At 41.4% G+C, this 20,561-nt stretch overlaps 1 protein-coding gene across 1 annotated transcript in view; it reads right to left on the reverse strand.

The window, feature by feature from the left end:
* The window catches only part of ATOSA (atos homolog A), a 116,865-nt gene extending 103,607 nt beyond the window's left edge, over positions 1-13,258 (reverse strand). The window contains exon 1 of the mRNA XM_086710717.1: positions 13,114-13,258. The gene's annotated coding sequence lies outside the window, so the exon portion shown is untranslated. The remainder of the gene's footprint in view (positions 1-13,113) is intronic.
* Between the last annotated feature and the right edge of the window lie 7,303 nt (positions 13,259-20,561).

Here is a 20,561-nt window from a genome sequence, read left to right on the forward strand (position 1 = left end):
TCTCTCTCTGCCCTTCCCCCACCTGTGCTCTGTCTCTGTCTCTCAAAAATGAATGTAAAAAAAAAAATTAAAAAAAGTAAACCTAATGAAAAATGTTAAAGACTTACATGGAAAAAACAATGACAGAAAAGAAGACAAAATAGCTAGAGAGACAGACAATGTTTCCTGGATAGGAAACCCCAGTGTTTTGAAGAGAAGGTTTTTCAATCTACAAAATCAATGCAATCTCAATCAAAATCTCCAAAAAAATTTTAAATGGAATATGTTGATTACAAAAGTTTACATGCAACACTATAATGACACTTAACGCAGTGAAAGGCTCACACGAACATCACGTGAAAACTATTAACTAACGAACGGCCTCTTCAAGGCTTGCTTTTCATGCTCACATAATAAAAGATAGTAGCTGGGATGACTGTGTGACTCGGTTAAGTGACTGACTCCTGATTTCAGCTCTGGCTCAGGTCATGATCTCATGGTTGTGAGATTGAGTTCCATGTCAAGCTCCACGCTGGGAGCGGAGCTTAAGATTCTCTCTTCCTCTGCCTCTGGAATGGTCTTTCCTTCTCTCAATCTCTCGCTCTCTCTCAAAAATAAGAGGAAACAAAGTACGGAGAGACGGAGAGACGGAGAGACGGAGAGACGGAGAGACGGAGAGACGGAGAGACGGAGAGACGGAGAGACGGAGAGACGGAGAGACGGAGAGACGGAGAGACGGAGAGACGGAGAGACGGAGTCGTTGGGGGGAAATGGCAGAGATGAATGCCTGCACAATTTAAATCCTCTCTCACACCTAGTCCTCGTTTCTTTTGTTCAGCACCTATACATGAGTTCTCTAAATTCAGTGCACTATATGACTGTTCTGTACTTTGATACATTCTCTTAAAATACAAGACCCTAGAATTTTGCAACTTTTCACATCAGTCTCTGTATCTCACACTTAAGCTTCTGAGTACATTTTAATACATGATTGCTTAGAATTAAAACAGGTAATACCCTGTCTCCTTTGACACTCAAAAATTCAAAGAAATTTGACCTGATGCCTTGGTGTCACATCAGCTAGAAAATACAAAACACAAATAAATGCTGAAAGAAAACATTTCGAACACTCCCCAAAACACACTGTTTTACAAGAGCACTGTTGCCAAAATTAGAAAAATCCATTACGTTTTTAAAATCTAATTTAAAAATACTGTCTTACCAATTTCACTGAACATATACTTTTCCACTTTTAAATTTAATAATTTCTGTGTGTTCTCTGATAGCAAAAAAAAAAAAAAAAGTAGAAAAAGCTATCGCTTCTTTTTTTGACTACTTTTTTTGAATAATTTTTATTTAATGTTTATTTTTCAGAGAGAGAGAGAGAGAGAGAGAGAGAGAGAGAGAGGAGAGAAGAGAGTGCAAGCAAGGGCAGGGCAGAGAGAGAGAGACAGAGCAGGCTCTGTGCTGAGAGCAGAGAACCCAATGCAGGGCTCCAACTCAGGAGCCTTGAGATCATGACCCGAGCCGAGGTATGATGGTTAACCAACTGAGCCACCCAGGTGCCCCTTTTTCGACTACTTTTTAAATGTTAGTTGTCCCCCCAAATTTGCCAGTTTTCTTTCATCAGTCTACAGGTACTCTCCGGGCAAGACCAAGCTGCAAGTATTCCCTACAAGCTAAACAGCTTCCATATTTACAATTCTGCACCACTCACCCTTTCCCCTGAACTCCATACCACCTACTATCTACACCCATTAGAACAACCTAAAGGTCCTTTCTCAAAAAAGTAAATCAATAGCATTTCCTTCATTTCCTAAAAACTTCTGCTCCTTTCCTTTCTTGGAGATATGTCATCATTCCCTATTCATTCATACAGTATCTATCGAGCACCTGCTATGCACAATCACTGTTCTGGATGTTTGAAACCACAGTGACCAAAACAAAGATCCCAGTCTTCACGGGCCTCCTATTCTACTGAGAGCTGGTAGATAATAAATTGAGTAAGTAATATGGTATATTAAAAGTCAGGAATCAATAGAACAGAGTGAGACTTGAGGAAGGGCTTTTGTTTTAATGTTTATTTTTGAGAGAAAGCAAGTGTGAGCAAGGGAGGGGCAGTGGGGCAGGCAGAGGATCTGAAATGGGCTCTGTGCTGATAGCAGAGAGCCCCATGAAGGGTCTGATCTCAGGAACCGTAAGATAATGACCTGAGCTGAAATCAGAGGCTTAACCAACTGAGCCACCCAGGCATCCTGAGGAGATAGACCTTGTAGATGTAATGTGAAGGGGTTAAAGGCAGTTAGCATGTGGATATCTAAAGAAAGACTGTTTCAGAAGAAGAGTAGAGTCCGTGCAGAGGCCCAAAGCAAGAACATTCCCTTGTATACTTGAGAAGAGTAACTTGCTAGAACATAGTAAATGGGGGAGGCAGGGGAGTAGGTGGGGTGAAGGGAGTAAGATGAAGAGAGAAGATGGAGGGCCATATTATACGGAGCCTTAAGGGCTAATGGAGGGACTTTGACCATTGCATGCCTTTGAGCGGAGACATTATGTAATCTTATCTTCAAAAGTTCACTGACTGCTCTGTGGAAATTAGACCTTAGTGAGGCAAGACCATATCCTACAATCCAGCTAAGAGCTAGTAATAGCTTGGAATGCCATCATCTCTCTTACCCAAGCTGGGAGCCTAAAAGAATTCCTCCTAGGCATTCCCCTCTCCCATTTCCCAAATCATTTCCTCACCCTCCCAACACACATACCTGGATTCTATTTCCAAATAGCAACCATGCCCTCCACCTCTTACCACAGCCTCCATTCAGGCTTATCTGGACCACTGAGATGGCCTCCTAACTGGCCTTCCTGTCTCTGACTTACCCCTTAGTCTATCACCCAGGATATCCTTCTGATCACAGGGAACCTTAGTCTGGGATACATACACAGACTTCACTAGGTCTATGATACTGAGAAAAGTACATTTTCAGTAAAATCTAACTGAAATTTAGTATTTTCTTTGGTTATGAATGTAAGAAACAACCATAGTATTAGAACCCATGATGTCATCAATAGTAATTACAGATATTTTCATATCACATTATAGTTGAAACCTACATCTCAACATCATCTATAATTATTACTTCGAAATTATGTTATTAGATCTACTGCTAGATCTTTTTGAAAATGTGCTAATGGTGGGGTGCCTGGGTGGCTCAGTTAGTCAAGCCGAATTTGGCTCAGGTCATGATCTCATGGTTCATGAGTTTGAGCCCAAGTTGAGCTCTACGCTGACAGCTCGGAGCCTGGAGCCTACTTTGGATTCTTTGTCTCCCTCTCTCTGCCCCTCTGCCACTCATGCTCTGTCTCTTGGTCTCTCAAAATTAAATAAACATTACAATTTTTTTTCTGCTTTAAGAATAAAATGTGCTAATGGGCAAATATCATAATTAAGAAATATTTGTATTTCAATATTATAGGATTTCTTAAATTTTATTTTTGAGAGAGAGAGAGAGAGAGAGAGAGAGAGAACACTCAAGCAGGGAGGGGAAGAGAGAGGGGGAGACAGAGAATCCCAAGTAGGCTTCTCATTGTCAGCACAGAGCCTGATGCGATGCTCAAACTCACAAACTGAGATCATGACCTGAGCTGAAATAAAGAGTCAGTCGCTTAACCAACTGAGCCACCCAGGCACCCCATGGATTCTTTTTTTTTGTTGTTTTCAATAATTATTTTGAGAGAGAGAGAGGGAAAGAGAGAGAGAGGGGGAGGAAGGGGGAGGGGGAGGGAGGGGGGGAGGGGGAGGGAGGGGGAGGGAGGGGGAGGGAGGGGGAGGGAGGGGGAGGGAGGGGGAGGGAGAGAGAGAGAGAACAGGAAGAGGGAGGTAGACACAGGGTCCAAAGCAGGCTCTGCAGTGACAGCAGATGCAGGGGTTGAACTCACCAACTATGAGATAATGACCTGAGCCAAAGTCACATGCTTAACTGACTGAGCCACCCAGGCACCCCACCATTAGCACATTTTCAAAAAGATCTAGCAGTAGATCTAATAACTATCAGAATTTCAAAGTAATAATTATAGATGATGTTGAAATGTAGGTTTCAACTATAATAAAACCAAGAGTCAGACACTTAACTGCCACCCAGGCACCCCTCTATGTATTTTAATTTATACATTTAAAATTATTCCTTGGAATTTATAGGTTTTACCAAACTTCCAAAGGGGTTCAAAGCCAGAGGGATTACAACCCCTGTTCTAATCCTATCTAATCTATTCAGATCTGATCTTAATACTTCCATACTTTTGAAATCCTCAGGTGGCTTGCCAGCACACAGGATAAAGTCCCAAATTGTAACAGTGCTACAAATTTTTCCACGTCCTCACTTGGCTAACTTTTCCTGCTTTATCTCAAGTCATTTGTCCTCTCCCTCATTCTACATTCTGACCACCCTTGACTCCTGCTGCTCCTGGCACTTGGACCCTTCATTCCTCTGGGCATTTGTTCCTTATGTTCCCTTTTCCTGCAAGGCCTACCCAACCCTGGAAAACTCCTACCCCATCTTCAAAATTCATCCTTCTCCAGTATCGCCTCCTCTCAGGCCAAATTAGTTTTCTGTTCATTCACATGTCCACTGCACATCAACAGGTGTTTTCACATCCTATGGCCATCTTGGTTGACCAAGATGGTTGACCATCTTGCTTGTGCCTCTCTTGCTCAACAGCAGCACCTCATGGAAAAAGACTATCTTTATTACCTTGGAATGTCTAGAAGGCTTTAACAGATGCTTCATAAATGGCTAGTTGATTTCAACTAAATAGTTCTTTAAGAAAATTGATCTGCGGGTCGCCTGGATGGCTCAGTCGGTTGAGCGTCTGACTTTGGCTCAGGTCATGATCTCACAGTCTGTGGGTTTGAGCCCCACATTGGGCTCTGTGCCGACAGCTCAGAGCCTGGAGCCTGCTTCCGATTCTGTGTCTCCCTCTCTCTCTGCCCCTCCCCTGCTCATGCTCTGTCTCTCTCTGTCGCAAAAATAAAAACATTAAAAAAAATTTTTTTTAAAGAAAATTGATCTGAGATTATGACTCACGTCTTTCATTTATAAGAACACAATCAAATACCTCAAAAATTTCCCCTCAGTCTTCTTATAATCTTTAGGTTAAGAATCTGAGATTCCTTTTACCTATAAATTTGCTTGCAAGTCACAGACCAGAAGATATTGGTAATACATATATCTAAGGATTCAGAACCACCGTTAAAAAAAAAATCTACAAACTGATAAAAACAACCAATCCAATAAAAAATTGGGCAAAAGATTTGAACAGGAACTTGGAAACGGAGGGTATCCACATGGACAATAAACATATGAAGCAAATTTCAGTAGGGCTTTATATGACTCATTAGGGAAATGAGAATGAAGACACAATGAGAAACTACTATTCCCACCCCAGAAAGGCTAAGATTTAGAAGACTGACAATATGAAGTGTCTTTAAGGATATGGATCTCATATATTGCTGAGGGGGGCATGCAAAATGACATAATCTCTTTGGAAAAATCATTTGTCAGTTTCTACTAGGGTTAAATATGCATTTGCTTTATGATACAGGAATTCTATTTTTTTATCTCTAACAGGAGTGCAAATGTTGTATCATTGGTACATTATATTCACAGCAGCTGTATTCATAATATCCAAAAGATAAAACCACCCAAATGTTTATCAACAAATAAATTGTGACACATTTATATAATGGAATACTACCCATCTATTAAAGAAATAATTGACTCCAGCAACAAGACAGAGAAATGTCAGATACTATGTTGCAGGAAAGCCTGACAAAAAGAGTTCTATTATATGATCTCATTTATATCAAGTTTAAGAACAAGCAAAAGTAGGGGCACCGGGGTGGCTCAGTTGGTTGAGCGTCTGCCTTGATTTCAGCTCAGGTCATGATCTCATGGTTTGTGAGATCAAGCCCTGCATAGGGCTCTGCATGGACAGCTCATAGCTGCTGGAGGTTCTCTTCCCCTCTCTCTGCCCTTCCCCCACGCTCATGGGTATGCTCTTGCACATGCTCTCTCTCAAAAATAAACTTAAAAAAAGAGCAAAAGTGAAAAATGTTGATGAAAATCAAAATATTAATTCTTCAGGGAATAGAATGAGAAACACACAAGAGAATCTCATGAGGTATAGGAAATATTCTATCATTTTATCTCAAATATTGCTTATCCAGACATATACATATGTAAAAATTCAAACTATATACTTAAGACTAGTGCATTTTATGCACTTTATCTTTTATTACTAAGTATAATAAACTTGGTCAAATCTGCAGTAGTAGTATCTTGGGAAACTCAAAACATGGCATAACCATTTAGACAGCGTTTTTTTTTAACGTTTATTTATTTTTTGAGAAAGAGAGAGACAGAGCATGCAAGTGCATATGCACAAACGACTGGGGTAGGAGCAGAGAAAGAGGGAGACAGAGGATCTGAAGCAGACTCTGCCCTGACAGCAGAGAGCCCAAGGCAGGGGCTCGAACTCACTAACCAAAAGAACATGACCTGAGCTGAAGTCAGATGCTTAACCAACTGAGCTACCCAGGTGCCCCAGGAAATGGTTTTAATATAGTCCAAATAAAACTGCCAGTTGACTCAGTGAAAAGAATAAAGCTATTTTGGTAAATAAAGGGGAGAATGAAAGAAATATTTTCGAAGTAAAAACACACTACACAAATGCACCATTGTAGCACAATCATGTCCAGCCTTGAACCAATGAGAACCTGAGTTAAGCCAATGGCTTAAGGATCAGCTAATACACCTCTGTTCTATTTCCTATATTCTCTCTTCTTTTTTGCATGGGTCTTCACACTGGTAGCACTTGGGACTGAAGAATATTTTATTCCTACTGCAGTCAGGCATGAGATGGAAAAAAAAATTTTTTTTAAGTTTTTTTTTTTTTTTACATTTATTTTTGATAGACAGAGCACAAGTGGGGAAGGGGGAGAGAGAAGGAGACACAGAATCTGAAGCAGGCTCCAGGCTCTGAGCTGTCAGCACAGAGCCCAACGCGAGGCTCCAAATCCTGAACCAGGAAATCATGACCTGAGCCCAAGTCAGGTGCCTAACTGAGCCACCCAAACTACCCTCTAAATTTTTTAATCTACTGAGACTTAAGCTGTGGTCTAACATATGGCCTGTCCTGAAAAATGTCCCATGTGCACTGGAGAAGAATGTATCTTCCATTGTTTTGGGGTAGAGTGTCCTATACGTGTCTGTTAGATCTAGTTGGTTCACTGTGTTGAGTCCTGTATTTCCTTGAGCAGGAGAGGGGAGAGTAATGGATGAAGAGTTGGACATGGAAGAAAGATGGAAGGGAAGGTTGGTTGGAGAGAGCAAACTGGAGGGGTGGAGGATTTAAAGAAAAACAAAAAACCCCATGGCTTGTTAGGATTAATTTTTTATTTGGTGTTGTTACTACTAATAATCACAACTATTAATAATAATGCAATTAGCTCAAGCTTGGTCCATAGTACAAACCTGAACACAATATTTAGTTTTTTTTTCATTTTAATGTTTACTTATTTTTGAGAGAGACAGAATCTGAAGCAGGCTCCAGGCTCTGAGCTGTCAGCAGAGCCCCACATGGGGTTCGAACTCACCAACTGAGATCATGACCTGAGCCGAAATTGGATGCTTACCTGACTGAGCCACCTAGTATTTTCTTCTAAATTGATGATGACTTGTCTACACAGTGAGTATACTCCTTCACTGGTTCATCCATTTGTCACACTGTGCTGGGTGATGCTGAGGACATGATAGTGACCAAAATGGCCCAGGTCTCTCGCTCAAGAGGGTTCACTATCCAGTAAACAGAACGTCCCTGACAGACTTGTCCCCAGTGATGACCCAGAGTTGGCGGGGCTGGAATGGGCGAGGTTGGTAGGGTGGGATTAAAAAAAAAAAAAAAAAAAACAGAAACAACTATACATGAGAAAAGAGAGAATGGCACAATGTACACTTATTTATTACTTATTTACTAGATTCAGGGCTTTTTTTTTTCCTACCCTTGCTTCATCCAATGGGGCAGTACATATCTTTATCTAAAACCATATACAAAAATTAACACAAAATAGATCAAGGACCTAAATCTAAGACTCAATATAACAAAACTCTTAGGCACAAAAATTAGACAAAACTTCATGATACTGGATTTGACAATGATTCCTTAGATAGGACAGTAAAGGCCACAGGAAAAAGAAAAAATAGGCAAGCTGGGATACATGAAAGTTAAGATACTTTGTGCAAAAGACACTATTCAGAGTAAAAAGACAACCCACAGAATGGGAGAAAATATTTGCAAATCATCTATCTGATAAGAAATTAATATCCAAAATACATAGAGAACTCCTAAAATTCACCAGGAAAAAACCCAAGCAACCCAATTAAAAAATGTGCAAAGGACCTAAATGGACATTTCTCCAAAGATACACAAATGGCCAACAAGCACATGAAAAGATACTCAACATCACTAATCATTAGGGAAATGAATCAAAAACACAGTTAAGATACTGCCTCATACTGAGGTGCCTGGGTGGCTCAGTCGGTGAAGCATCTGACTTTGGCTCAGGTCATCACCTCACGGTTTGGGAGCTGGAGCCCTGCGTCAGGCTCTGTGCTGAGAGCTCAGAGCCTGGAGCTTACTTCAGATTCTGTGTCTCCTCCTCTGTCCTTCCCTTGTTCACACTGTCTCCCTCCCTCTCTCTCTCTCTCTCAAAAATTTTTTGATTAAAAAAAATAAAAGAAAAAAATACCACCTCATACCCATAAGGATGCTACTATCAAAAAAAGAGAAAACATGAAGTGTTGGTGAGGATGTGGAGAAATTGGAACCTTTGTGCACTGTTGCGGGGAATATAAAATAGCACAACTGCTGTGGCAAACAGCATAGCACTGCCTCTAAAAACAAAAACAGAATTCCCGTATGATCCAGCCATTCCATTTTGGGACATATACTCAAAGGAATTGAAAGCAGGGTTTTGAAGAGGTATTTGTACACCCATATTCTTAGCAGTATTTCCAACAGTTAACACGTGCAAGCAACCAGTGTCCATCAATAGATGAATAAACAAAATGTGGTGTATCCATACAATGGAATACTATTCCACCTTAAAAAGGAAGGGAATCCCGCAACATACTACAACATGGACGAACCTTGAGGGCATCGTGCAGAATGAAATAAGCCAGTCACAAGAAGACAAATACTGTGTGATCCCACTGAGGTAGTCAGAGTAGTGAACGCCATAGAGACACAGAGTATAGTGGTTGCCAGGGGCGGGGATAAAGTGTTATTGTTTAACGGGTATACAGTCTGAGTTTTACAAGATGAAAGACTTATGAAAATAGATAAAGATGGTTTCATAGTATCAACGTATTTAATACCACTGAACTGTACACTTAAAAATGGTTAAGATGGCAAATTTCCTATGTGTATTTTCCTGTAATAAAGAGAAATAACCCCCTAGTGAATGTACATGTTGAAAGGGTGAATTATATGGTATGTGAATTTCATCACTAAAGCTGTAAACATACATAAAATGGACTAGAGGGGAAGAAGACTCTTCCTTATAACAGAGGTCATTTGATAAATGTGGAGGCAGTGGTGGTATAATTGGAAAATTACCATTTTGCAGCCATCATGAAAAAGATTGGTGTGAACAAGAATGGACACTAAATTTGGGGAGAAAGTTTGATGAGGAGCAGGATATTTGTATGAACTCATGGTCTTTCCAAAGATGGCTTGATTCCAAGTGTACAAGTAATAAATATACAGAGAAGAAATAAATAATGACTGGGTAGTTAAAATTGTCATCACCTATTAGATGCAGACTGATCTCATATTACTCCAGACAGGACAATCTGGAGAGAACACAAAATCACCAGTGTAATAATTCCACCCAGAGATGCATAATCTGAATGTAATTATGAGGAAACACCAGATGAACCAATAGAACATGTAATATAAACAGTCTATAGTCTTCAAAAATGTCGAAGTCATGAAAGATAAACAGCAACTATTCCTGATTAAACGAGACTAAAAGACATGATACAATTATAGGGAGGGTAGAATATTATTTGGACAATTAACAAAATTGGCATCATACTGTAGATTAAATTATTCTATCAAGATTAAATTTCTGGAATTTGTTTTATTATGGTTATGTAAAAGAACATCCTTGTTCTTAGGAAATATGCACTCAAAGAGCATGATACTTGCTACATATTCTCAAATGGTCCAGAAAAAAATAAAACAAGGCAGGGGTGTAAGGGAGAGAATAATAAAGCAGATGTGGTAAATGTTGAAAAACTAGTGAATCTGGGTACAGGGTATACAGAAATTCTCTGTACCATTCTTACAATGTTTCAGTAAGTAAAAGTTTAAATAACAGAGTGTTTGTACCAAGTGCTCATTAAAGACCAAAATGAGATTGTTAATTTCGTTTGCCTTTTGTATGTGAGCCCGAGAGCAGTTTTTTTTTTTTTTTTTTTAATTTTTTTTTTCAACGTTTATTTATCTTTGGGACAGAGAGAGACAGAGCATGAACGGGGGAGGGGCAGAGAGAGAGGGAGACACAGAATCGGAAACAGGCTCCAGGCTCTGAGCCATCAGCCCAGAGCCCGACGCGGGGCTCGAACTCCCGGACGGCGAGATCGTGACCTGGCTGAAGTCGGACGCTCAACCGACTGCGCCACCCAGGCGCCCCGAGAGCAGTTTTGTTTTAGGGTAGCCAGGAAAATCTTTGTCCCCAAATCACACTATCTCTCTCCCACAAAAACTTTGTCACCAGAGGGTGGAATCACTGGAAATTTAAGGAAGTTTTCTGGAGTGGAGAAAACCTCAAGGAAGGAGTGGAGTTACCCTGGGAAAGGTGCAGTGAATATTAAATTAGAACAGTAAATAGGACAAATGAAAAATGAACAAAGAGGCTAATCCTTCTGAATGAAACTGGGGTCAATCTTGCTTTCAGCAGGGTGGGTGGCGGGGGGAGTGGGAGGTGGGTACTGTGACTCTACAACCATAACAGCCTACTCCTTCTGGAGCTTTCTCTTTTCACTGACAGGAGAAAGAGTTCCAACCCCCTCTTCCTCAACAGTGAAGGGAGGCAAAGGCTTTTCTTCCAGGTTCCAAAAGGTGAATCAAGTATACTTTCCATCTAGCCTTGAGAGTGATGGCTGCCTGACTATGTATCACTCCCCACCAAAAAATACTCCTCACCAGAGTCTTAATCCTTTAAACAGAGCAAAGCCTTTCATTTGTGATAGTCCTCAAATGCAAATAATTGGCCAGAGTAACACAGACATGTAAATGTATCCATGCTAAAGTGTCATCAGCTAACAATCAGTATGATCCTTAATTGTAAAGAACAACAACAAAAAACCCAAAACAAAAACAAAAAACACCACCAAACCAACCAAACAAAAAGGAGCAAAAAGGAGTAGACTTTCTTGTTTTGGAAAAAAGAGGAATTGAGAAAAACCAAAGAAGAAAATACTGGAAGTAAAAAGAGGGAAGAAAGAGGAAATGAGAAGTCCTTACAACCTTTATAAAATTTGCTAGAAAGTTAGTCCTCAGATTCCTGGTAAACCAAAGCACCTCAGGGGATCATTGTTATTAAATGGTAGGGCACACCTGCTTGCAAGGCACGATTTATGTTGTTTGTTTATTGTAATCTCTAATAGAGCCCAGGTTTTAGAGGATTTTTTTTTTATGTTTGTTTTGGGAGAGGGAGAGGGGAAGGGGCAGACAGAGCAAGGAAGAGAGAGAAACCCAAGCAGGCTCTGTGCTGCCAACATAGATCCTGATGTGGGGCTTGATCCAACAAACCAGGAGAACATGACCTCAGGCAAAAATCAATGGTTGGGTGCTTAACTAACTGAGCCACCCAGGAGCCCCTCAGAGGATTTTTTTTGAATCAAGGTGTGAGTGTTAAAATTGCCTCCGTTTCTCAATCTGTAAAATGGGAATAGTTACATTTGTAAAATCTACCCCACAAAATTGTTGGGATTGATGAGAGAATTTCTGTTAAACTGCTTTAGGGAAGAAATATAGCACCAAATTAAAATTATATATTTTTTTCTATTCCAGTTGTCTGAACAAATTCTCTTTTCACTCGAACACTTACAACACCCACCCCAATATTATCCAATTGTTGGCAGATTTCTTAGTTGACCAGTGTTCACAACCTCAACCTCTCCAGGGCCCACCCAAGTAACACAATTCCGTGAAACTGGCTGATGAGAGGGGAGTGCTAGGGAGTGATGAGGAATGGGCCAGTGGAGATAGCACGTCCCGCCTGAGGGTCTTCATGATACAAAATACATCCAGGAAAGTGGGTCAGCTTTGCCTCCTTTAGATGATGTCTAAATTCCCTGTGATTATTTTGAAATTTCACACTTGGCATGGTAACTGGCTTGGAACTCCTCTCCCACTATTTATTAACCTGCATGGCTCTTGCTGGTCACCGATCATTGCAAAATCATTGAACTTTATGAGTAAAGGGGTTACCACTGAATTGAAAAGTTCACATAAAATACTTCATGTATTTGCAGAACTTTGCCCCAAAGCTCGAATTCTGTTTCCTCTCTTAAAGGACCAAGCTACTGGTTACAAAGTGACAAGTTATGGGCTATTTTTCACAGTTACCTTTTATATATTTTTTAAATACTATTTATTATTATTTTTTTTTTTTTGAGAGACAGCATGTGCAAGGGAGTGGCAGAGGGGAGAGAATCTCAAGCAGGCCCCATGCTGTTAGTGCAGAGCCCTACACGGGACTCGAACCCATGACCCTAGTCTCATGACCTGAGCTGAAATCAAGAGTTGGAGACTTAACCAACTGAGCCACCCAGGCGCCCCCACAGTGACTTGTTAACATAATATGTACACATGTTAGGTTCACCTGTTCTAAGTTTGTACCCAGTCTCTGCTTTATCTCCCTTGAACATTCCAGCTAACTCTAACCTCATCTGATTACAAAGCTATTTGAGTCCTTTGTCCCGCTTAATCTTTTCAACCTCTTCACCCCACCATGTACCCTCATATACTCCCATCCCCTTCCATTCCCCGCTTTCTCCAGACACATACCTATGAAGTCCCATCCATAGGATCCAGAAGCGTTCTCCACCACATAAGACAAGACTAAGGTCCGAGTCTAGAAACAGAAGCTGTCGCGAGTGAGTTGCTGCTTCAGGTATAAATAGGCAGAGGGAGGAGTCTGTGGGAGGGTTAGTCCAGAGGGAAGTCCTTAAAGAGACAGGCCTGGGGCCTGGCTTTGGAGGAGGGGGCCCTTGGACTGTCACAGCCTCACCAACCCCAAATAGTTTTTTTAATGCTTGATTCCTGATACTGCAGTAAAGTAGCTCGAGCTGGTTTTTATTATTACAACGATAATGATGTCAAATCAGGTTGATATCTGCCCCCAAAGAACTCAGAACTCCAAATTTCTAGAGCTAGTGAGTTGCTGACCAGTCCCTGGCATGCTATATTGCTGGCAGCTGATCCCAAAGAAAGGCAGCAGTGAGGTCAGGTGTTCTCAAGTTCAGAGGCCTGGTCTGAGACTAGCACCTGTAGCAGCTGTAACCAGTGAAGTTTCTGTTCCTCATGTGTGTGTATTTACATGTTATTTTGGGTCCACAAGGGACAGGCTCCTTGAACCCATATTACAGCTTACTCCTCTGCACCCTCTAGAATCACTTTCTATCACGGGTTCCAAGACCTTCCCTGCTCTGCCTCTGCCAGCATCTCAACTTTATCCCCTACCACGTGGTCCTCTTCCCCTAAGGTCCAGCTACCCTGTGTTCTCAATGTAACATATCCTTTAAGTCGAACAAATTCTGTCTCAGGACTTTTGCACTGATTATATCTGCTACTAGAACACGCATCCCACTGTTACTGCTCTTTCCTTTCCATAAACATCTGCCTCCCCGTCATTCATTAGCCCACTGATAAGAGTCTTTCTAAGGGCTCTGACCTTCCCCTCGATCACCAGACAGTTTTGTTTTCTTCATAGCTACTAACACTACCTGAAATTACTGAGTTGACATGTTTACTTGGGTATTTCTCCAGTCCCCTCCCCTCACTACACTGTCAGTGCCATAAGAGAAGAGTTGGGCCTACATTGCTCATAACATTATCCCTACCTCCAAGATCAATACCTGACACATAGTAGGTGTTTAATGTATGTGCACAGACTAAATGAATGGGATACAGTTAATTCATTGAATAAGTATTATTGTGTACTTGATGTGTGCCAGGCACTGTGTTGAATGCAGCCGAGAGAACAACTAATAAGACAGGCAGAGCCTCCCCCAGGGAGCCTTCCGGTCTAGAAGGGAAGACAATCATTAAAACAATAATCAATTCATGGAAGATATATCTTAAAAAACAATAAACAAATAAGAAATTGTTTTTTTCACAGATTGCTATGAATGTACATTTCAGAAGTGGTGGTGGGTGATAAATGGTCAGTCACAGAGCCCAGAATTCTCAGGAATCCAAGCCATTTATGAACTGATAAAAGGATATATTCCTGGAAACTTGGTGGGATCCCATAGAGCAAATGACCCATTTCTGGTTCTCAGACTAATTTTCTGCTGAGAAGTCTAATCAAGACTGCCCTATGGCACCAGCACATTTATCAGGATCAGTAAGTTTAATTTGAGAATGACCTTTGAATCCATGTTTCAACATTGAAAGAATTCAGATTCTGGGGATGTCCCAGAGCTCTAGGTGTCCTTTGGAGCTTATAAAAGAGATCTGGCAGGGGCACCTGGGTGGCTCAGTTGGTTAAGCCTCTGACTTCAGCTCAGGTCCTGATCTCGTGGTTTGTGAGTTCGAGCCCCGCATCGGGCTCTGTGCTGGCAGCTCAGAACCTGGAGCCTGCTTCAGATTCTGTGTCTCCCTCTCCCTCTGCCCCTCCCCTGCTCACGCTCTGACTCTGTCTTTCAATAATAAATAAGCGTTAAAAAATAAAAGAGATCTGGCATAAGGCAGGGATTGCAATAGGCCAGTAGGGCTTACAGCTGGGAAAAAGGGTGGAGTGATTCAAAGGCTGAAGGTTGGAATCAGATGGAGACATCCTCACTCAGAGGTCTAGCAGTTGACACAGGCAATTGACTAGGCACACCTCCATATGGTCTGTCACTGCAGTCCCTCTGCACAGGCTTGTTTGGACTTCCTCCCAGCATGGCAGTTGAGTTCTGTGAGTGAGGGTCCCATGAGAACAAGGCAAGAGTGCACAGCAGCTTTATAATCTGGCTAAAGGTCTCATTGTAAGAAGAGCATGTGAGATGGAATTAGTGCAGGCATCTTAAAAAAATATGATCTGCCACAGTGATAGATGTGACTTTCAAAAATAGCTAAAAGTCATCAAGAGTTAAGTTGGATAAAAAATGTAAATGAGGGGTGCCTGGCAGGCTCAGTCAGTAGAGCACGAGACTCTTGATCTCAGGGTCGTGAGTTCAAGCCCCACACTGGGCATACAGCCTACTTAAAAAAAAAAAAAATGTAAAGGGGGCTCCTGGGTGGCTCAGTCTGTTAGGCGTCCGACTTTGGCTCAGGTCATGATCTCACGGCTCATGTGTTTGAGTCCTGCATCAGGCTCTGTGCTGACAGCTCACAGGCTGGAGTCTGCTTGAGTGTCTGTGTCTCCCTCCCTCTCTGCCTCTCCCCTGCTTGTGCTTTGTCTCTCTTAAAAATAAGTACACATTAAAAAAATGTAAATGATTGAAGCTGTTTTCAATTAAAAAAATGAAGAATATGACCATTAGTTAATAAGAACACTTCCTTCTGTTGGTCACATCTAGTCCGGAATTCAATTTCCAAAGACCTATTGTGGAACTTTTTTTTGAAGGTTTATTTATTTTGATAAAGCATGAGTAGGGGAGGAGCAGAGAGAGAGAGAGAATGCTCAACCAAATGAGTCACCAGGTGCTTCTCTTGTGGAATTTTTTTTTTTTAATACTTTCAGGTATTCTCTCTCTCTTTTTTTTTAAATGTTTATTTATTTTTGAGAGAGAGAGAAAGAGACAGAGTGCGAGTAGGGAAGGGTCAGAGACAGACAGAGACACAGAATCCAAAGCAGGCTCCCCATGTCAGGCTCAAACTTACCAACCGTGAGATCATGACCTGAGCTGAAGTCGGACACTTAACTGACTGAACCACCCAGGCATCCCTCCTCTTGTAGAACTTTTAAAACAATTGGCATCATTCCCCCAATTGCCATGACATATCTGATTAGGCATTGCATTAAGTATATTATCTTCTAGGGGTTTATTTGAGGAACTGACATGTAGGCAGGTAAATTCTTACATTTGGGTTTCCTGGGGAACAAATAGCCTCATCATGTTGTATCACATTTAGTACATAAAGACATCACCAAAAGCTACATTTTGCTTTGGGCATAAGTTCTGAGGTGCTAGCAACAATCAGTGTGTCCTAAATGCTTTCCCAAAGGTTTTCCAAAGCTATATTCTAAGCATTAGTTTTCGGACGTGAGAAATCTTCCTCCTGGAGATTAATAATTAATAATCCCTCTAAGTATTAAAGGGTCTCTACAAAGGAAAATTTTTTTATATTGTTCAGCCAAGTGATCAAAAACCTCCCTTTTCAAGGAGATCCCATTAATATCCCTTGGAAGAGGTATACTATGGAAAATATTGCCCTGTGGTCTTGTCCCTAAAAATGTTTGGAAACAGCAACAACAACAAAAACTACTGTTGGTTTGCCTTTTTGTCCCCAGTGTTCATGTTTAACTTCTGATTAAACAGGTGCTACTTGATATGATTAACCTTGGAGGATGGAGGTCACCTGGGGCCATTTGGTAAAGTCTCATTAATATAACACAGCAGTGCTGCCCAGGATTGAAGGCTGCTTTCACACACGTGGAATGCAATCTGGGGTATAGACTGTAAAAGAACCACAGAGCTGGAAGAAGCCCTGGAGATCATCTACTTTAATAATCTTAAAGAAGGAAACTGAGGCCTGCCTCTGTTGGACGACTTCCCCAAGAAACTTTGTCAGTGCCAAACCAGAGCTGACAGCCAAATGCATTTTCTTAGAGTAGTTTTTGCAAGTATAAAAAGCACACCTGTATGTCTTAGAGTCTAAGTCTGGATCAGATACCCCCTAGAAGCAAAACCTTGGAGTCAGGCCTTAGGATACTCTGCCATTTATTAGCTGTCTAATTTTAGGCAACTCACTAATTTCCCTTCTCTGAGCATGTCTCATCCGGAAAAGTGAATGATATTGTACCTAGCTGCCCTGGAGGTGGGGGGGGGGGGTTGTTGTAAGGGTCAAATGAGGTAACGTGCTGCATGGAGGCTTATGCAGATATCGCTGGCAGATTGGTTTGCTTGCTCTCAGCTAGTATGTAGAAATGTGACTCTGGACTCCTCAGTAATTTGATTGGTTTGAGATATTGATAGACTTACCAATGCAGTTAGTCATTTATACTAGCCACACTCTTTTTTACCTCCATGAATGACACAAAATGAATAATTGAGGGTAGAACCTCGAAGCACATTTCCAAAGATTTTTAAAGCTAAAACCTAAGATACCAATGGGGCGCCGGGGTGGCTCAATTGGTTAAGCGTCGGACTTCGGCTCAGGTCATGATCTCGTGGTTCATGGGTTCGGGCTCCGTCTCAGGCTCTGTGCTGACAGCTCAGATTCTGGAGCTGCTTCAGCTTCTGTGTCTCCCTCTCTCTGCCCCTCCCAGGCTCATGCTCTCTCTCTCTCAAAAAATAAATAAACATTAAGAAAAATGTAAAATACCACTGATGTGTCCTCATTGCACTTTAGGAGTTGGAGGCTCTAATGTTGAAAAATTCTAGGCATAGGGAGGCCAGTTAGTCCTCTTGCTAACGCTAGTAGGGCTCAGGCAAAAGTAAAAACAGAGGCCCATATACCATATGTCCCTCAGCTGTACAGTATCCTTACTTTGTGGAGAAGAACACAGTCAGAAGAGAGGCAGCACAGGGGCCTTTCTTGCCTTGGTTTAACAGCACTGTAGCTTGCAAAAATCTCAGTGAAGGGGGACAAATGTGACCAAAGGAATGAAAAGGAGACAGTAACTGAGAAGTTCACATAAGAAACTACTGGGGTAGGGACACCTGGGTAGCTCTGAGCACAGAGCATGCTTGGGATTCTGTCTCCCTTTCTCTCTCTCTGCCCCTCCACTGCTTGCTATCTCTCTCTCAAAATAAATAAAAAGAAACTTAAAAAAAGAAAAAAGAAACTACCAAGATAGGGGAGCACAAAAAAGAAAGGCAACAGAATGCCAAATTTTCAATCCTGGGTTATTGATGGGGTCAGGAGGGAACCTACATAGTTAATTTCAGATTTCTTTCAGCATATATGATTTTTCATGACTGAGCAACACTCTTTCTCAAATATTTTCACACAGAATTGTCACCCACTCATATGTGTTCAGAATAGTGCAGGTACTTAAGCATTTGCTGTAAGCATCAGATATAAGAACATGTTTGCTTAGAAATGTTAACAGTAGGGGCGCCTGGGTGGCGCAGTCGGTTAGGCGTCCGACTTCAGCCAGGTCACGATCTCGCGGTCCGTGAGTTCGAGCCCCGCGTCGGGCTCTGGGCTGATGGCTCAGAGCCTGGAGCCTGTTTCTGATTCTGTGTCTCCCTCTCTCTCTGCCCCTCCCCCGTTCATGCTCTGTCTCTCTCTGTCCCAAAAATAAATAAACGTTGGAAAAAAAAGAAATGTTAACAGTAGGGGCACCTGGGTGGCTCAGTAGGTTAAGCGCCCAACATAGGCTCAGGTCATGATCTCAGGGTTTGTGAGATCTGTCTCTGTCCCTCTGTTGAAAAAATGAATAAACATTAAAAAAAATTTTTAAAGATATGTTAACAGTAATATCTTACAGCAACATAGTTTAGGAAAATGTGCAATCTCTATTTAAATATTATGTTACCTCAAGTCATGCAAATAAACGTCATTCTGTAGCATTTATGGTAGAAAATTTGGTCAGCTGGAAAATAGGGTTATTAAAATTGTTTTATCATTAATTTTAAAAATACACGTCTAGAGTGGAATGGCATGAGATTTTTCTAAGCCAAAGACCTCAGAAGTCCGAGACATGGCTTTTCCTATTACACAGATCAGTCTAGCTAAATCATAGGTAGAAATATATAGATGGAATATAATTATTCTAATTGGAAGATGGCTATGACACCAGCCAGCCAATACTCCAGTCATAAAAACAATGGTTATTTTTTGTCTCATTGCTTTTTATGAGACATTGCAATAATGGTTTGTGCCAGATAACTCTGACAATGTAATTGAATTCTAGAGTTATTATTCTAAACTTGCAATATAAGAAACACTTGTAATATAAGAAACAAAAGTGCATCTTTCTTTAAAGATAATCCATCAAATTTTTGCTTGAAAGATAAAAATATTTAGTCTTATGAAAGGTCCTATTGATAAATAATAAATAATAGAATTGCCACAGTGGTTTTTTCCTAAGGAATAATGAATAGTAAATTGTTTAAATGGTCCACTCTTTCTTAATATTGATAACTATGCAGGGAAACCACGTAGAGTTAAGTGTATCTTGGATTGAGGGCCCTTAGAGCATTGCAAATACACTGGTAATCCACAGTGTGGCCCAAATCAGAGCCTGGGGAACACTGAAAGGGAGCAGAACAGGAAGTAACTTGCAGGTGACTGGGTCCTCATTACCAACTGTAGGTGTTCTCCAGTCCACTTAATACATTTGACAAACCCCAGGTCTCACATGGGGCTGGGGGAAGGCGAAGATGAGGGGTAGAGATGAGGGCGGGGGCTAGATCTCTAAGAAGATATATCAGAATGGGTTCTTGCTCTTCAGAGGATTCTGAGAAGCAAGGGAGTAGAAGCCTTTGCTGAGCAATTCTCCCTAAAACACCACTGAAGTCGTAGGGACCTGATCAATCACATGCTTCCTCCTCTCTGATTCTGAATCAGTTGAGAAATAGGCATGCATATCTAGTGGGAATAAAATGACAATTTTTTATTAATGATAAAGCTGCACTAGAGAACACTGCTTGTACCTTGGTCTAGGTAGGGCCTTCAGTTCTACCTGTACGTAGGGAAAGCTGTTCTGCAGAACATACTTGACCTGCCTCTGCAGGAAAGGCAGTTTCCACCCTCATTCCCTATTACACTCAGAGAGGAGGCCCAGAGAAACATCAGCCTCCAGAAAGTAGGCCTGAGTCCCACTCAAGATCAACTTGCTTCTTAGGAACACAATCAGTGAGGAGAAGGTGCAGGCAGTTCTCAGCCAGAGAGAGTGAGAAAGCAGTGTGACCTTTACCCTTCTGCCTGGTCATATCAGTCACTCCTCACCAAAGGGCAGCACTGGGAGCTGCTTTCTCACTTTCCTGAGAGGACAAAGTGTGGGCAGAAGTTACTATTTTAGGGGTCAACGATAGAACATGAGAAGAAGGAGAGGAGTGTTCCCTCAGCTGTCATGTGATTCGGTCTTATCCTAGCAGAAGAACATTCCAGAACAGGTGGGTCCTGAAAGTTAT

This window comes from Puma concolor, chromosome B3, assembly GCF_028749965.1.
Source record: "Puma concolor isolate L17-30 chromosome B3, mPumCon1.1.hap2, whole genome shotgun sequence".
NCBI classification, from domain to species: Eukaryota; Metazoa; Chordata; class Mammalia; order Carnivora; family Felidae; genus Puma; species Puma concolor.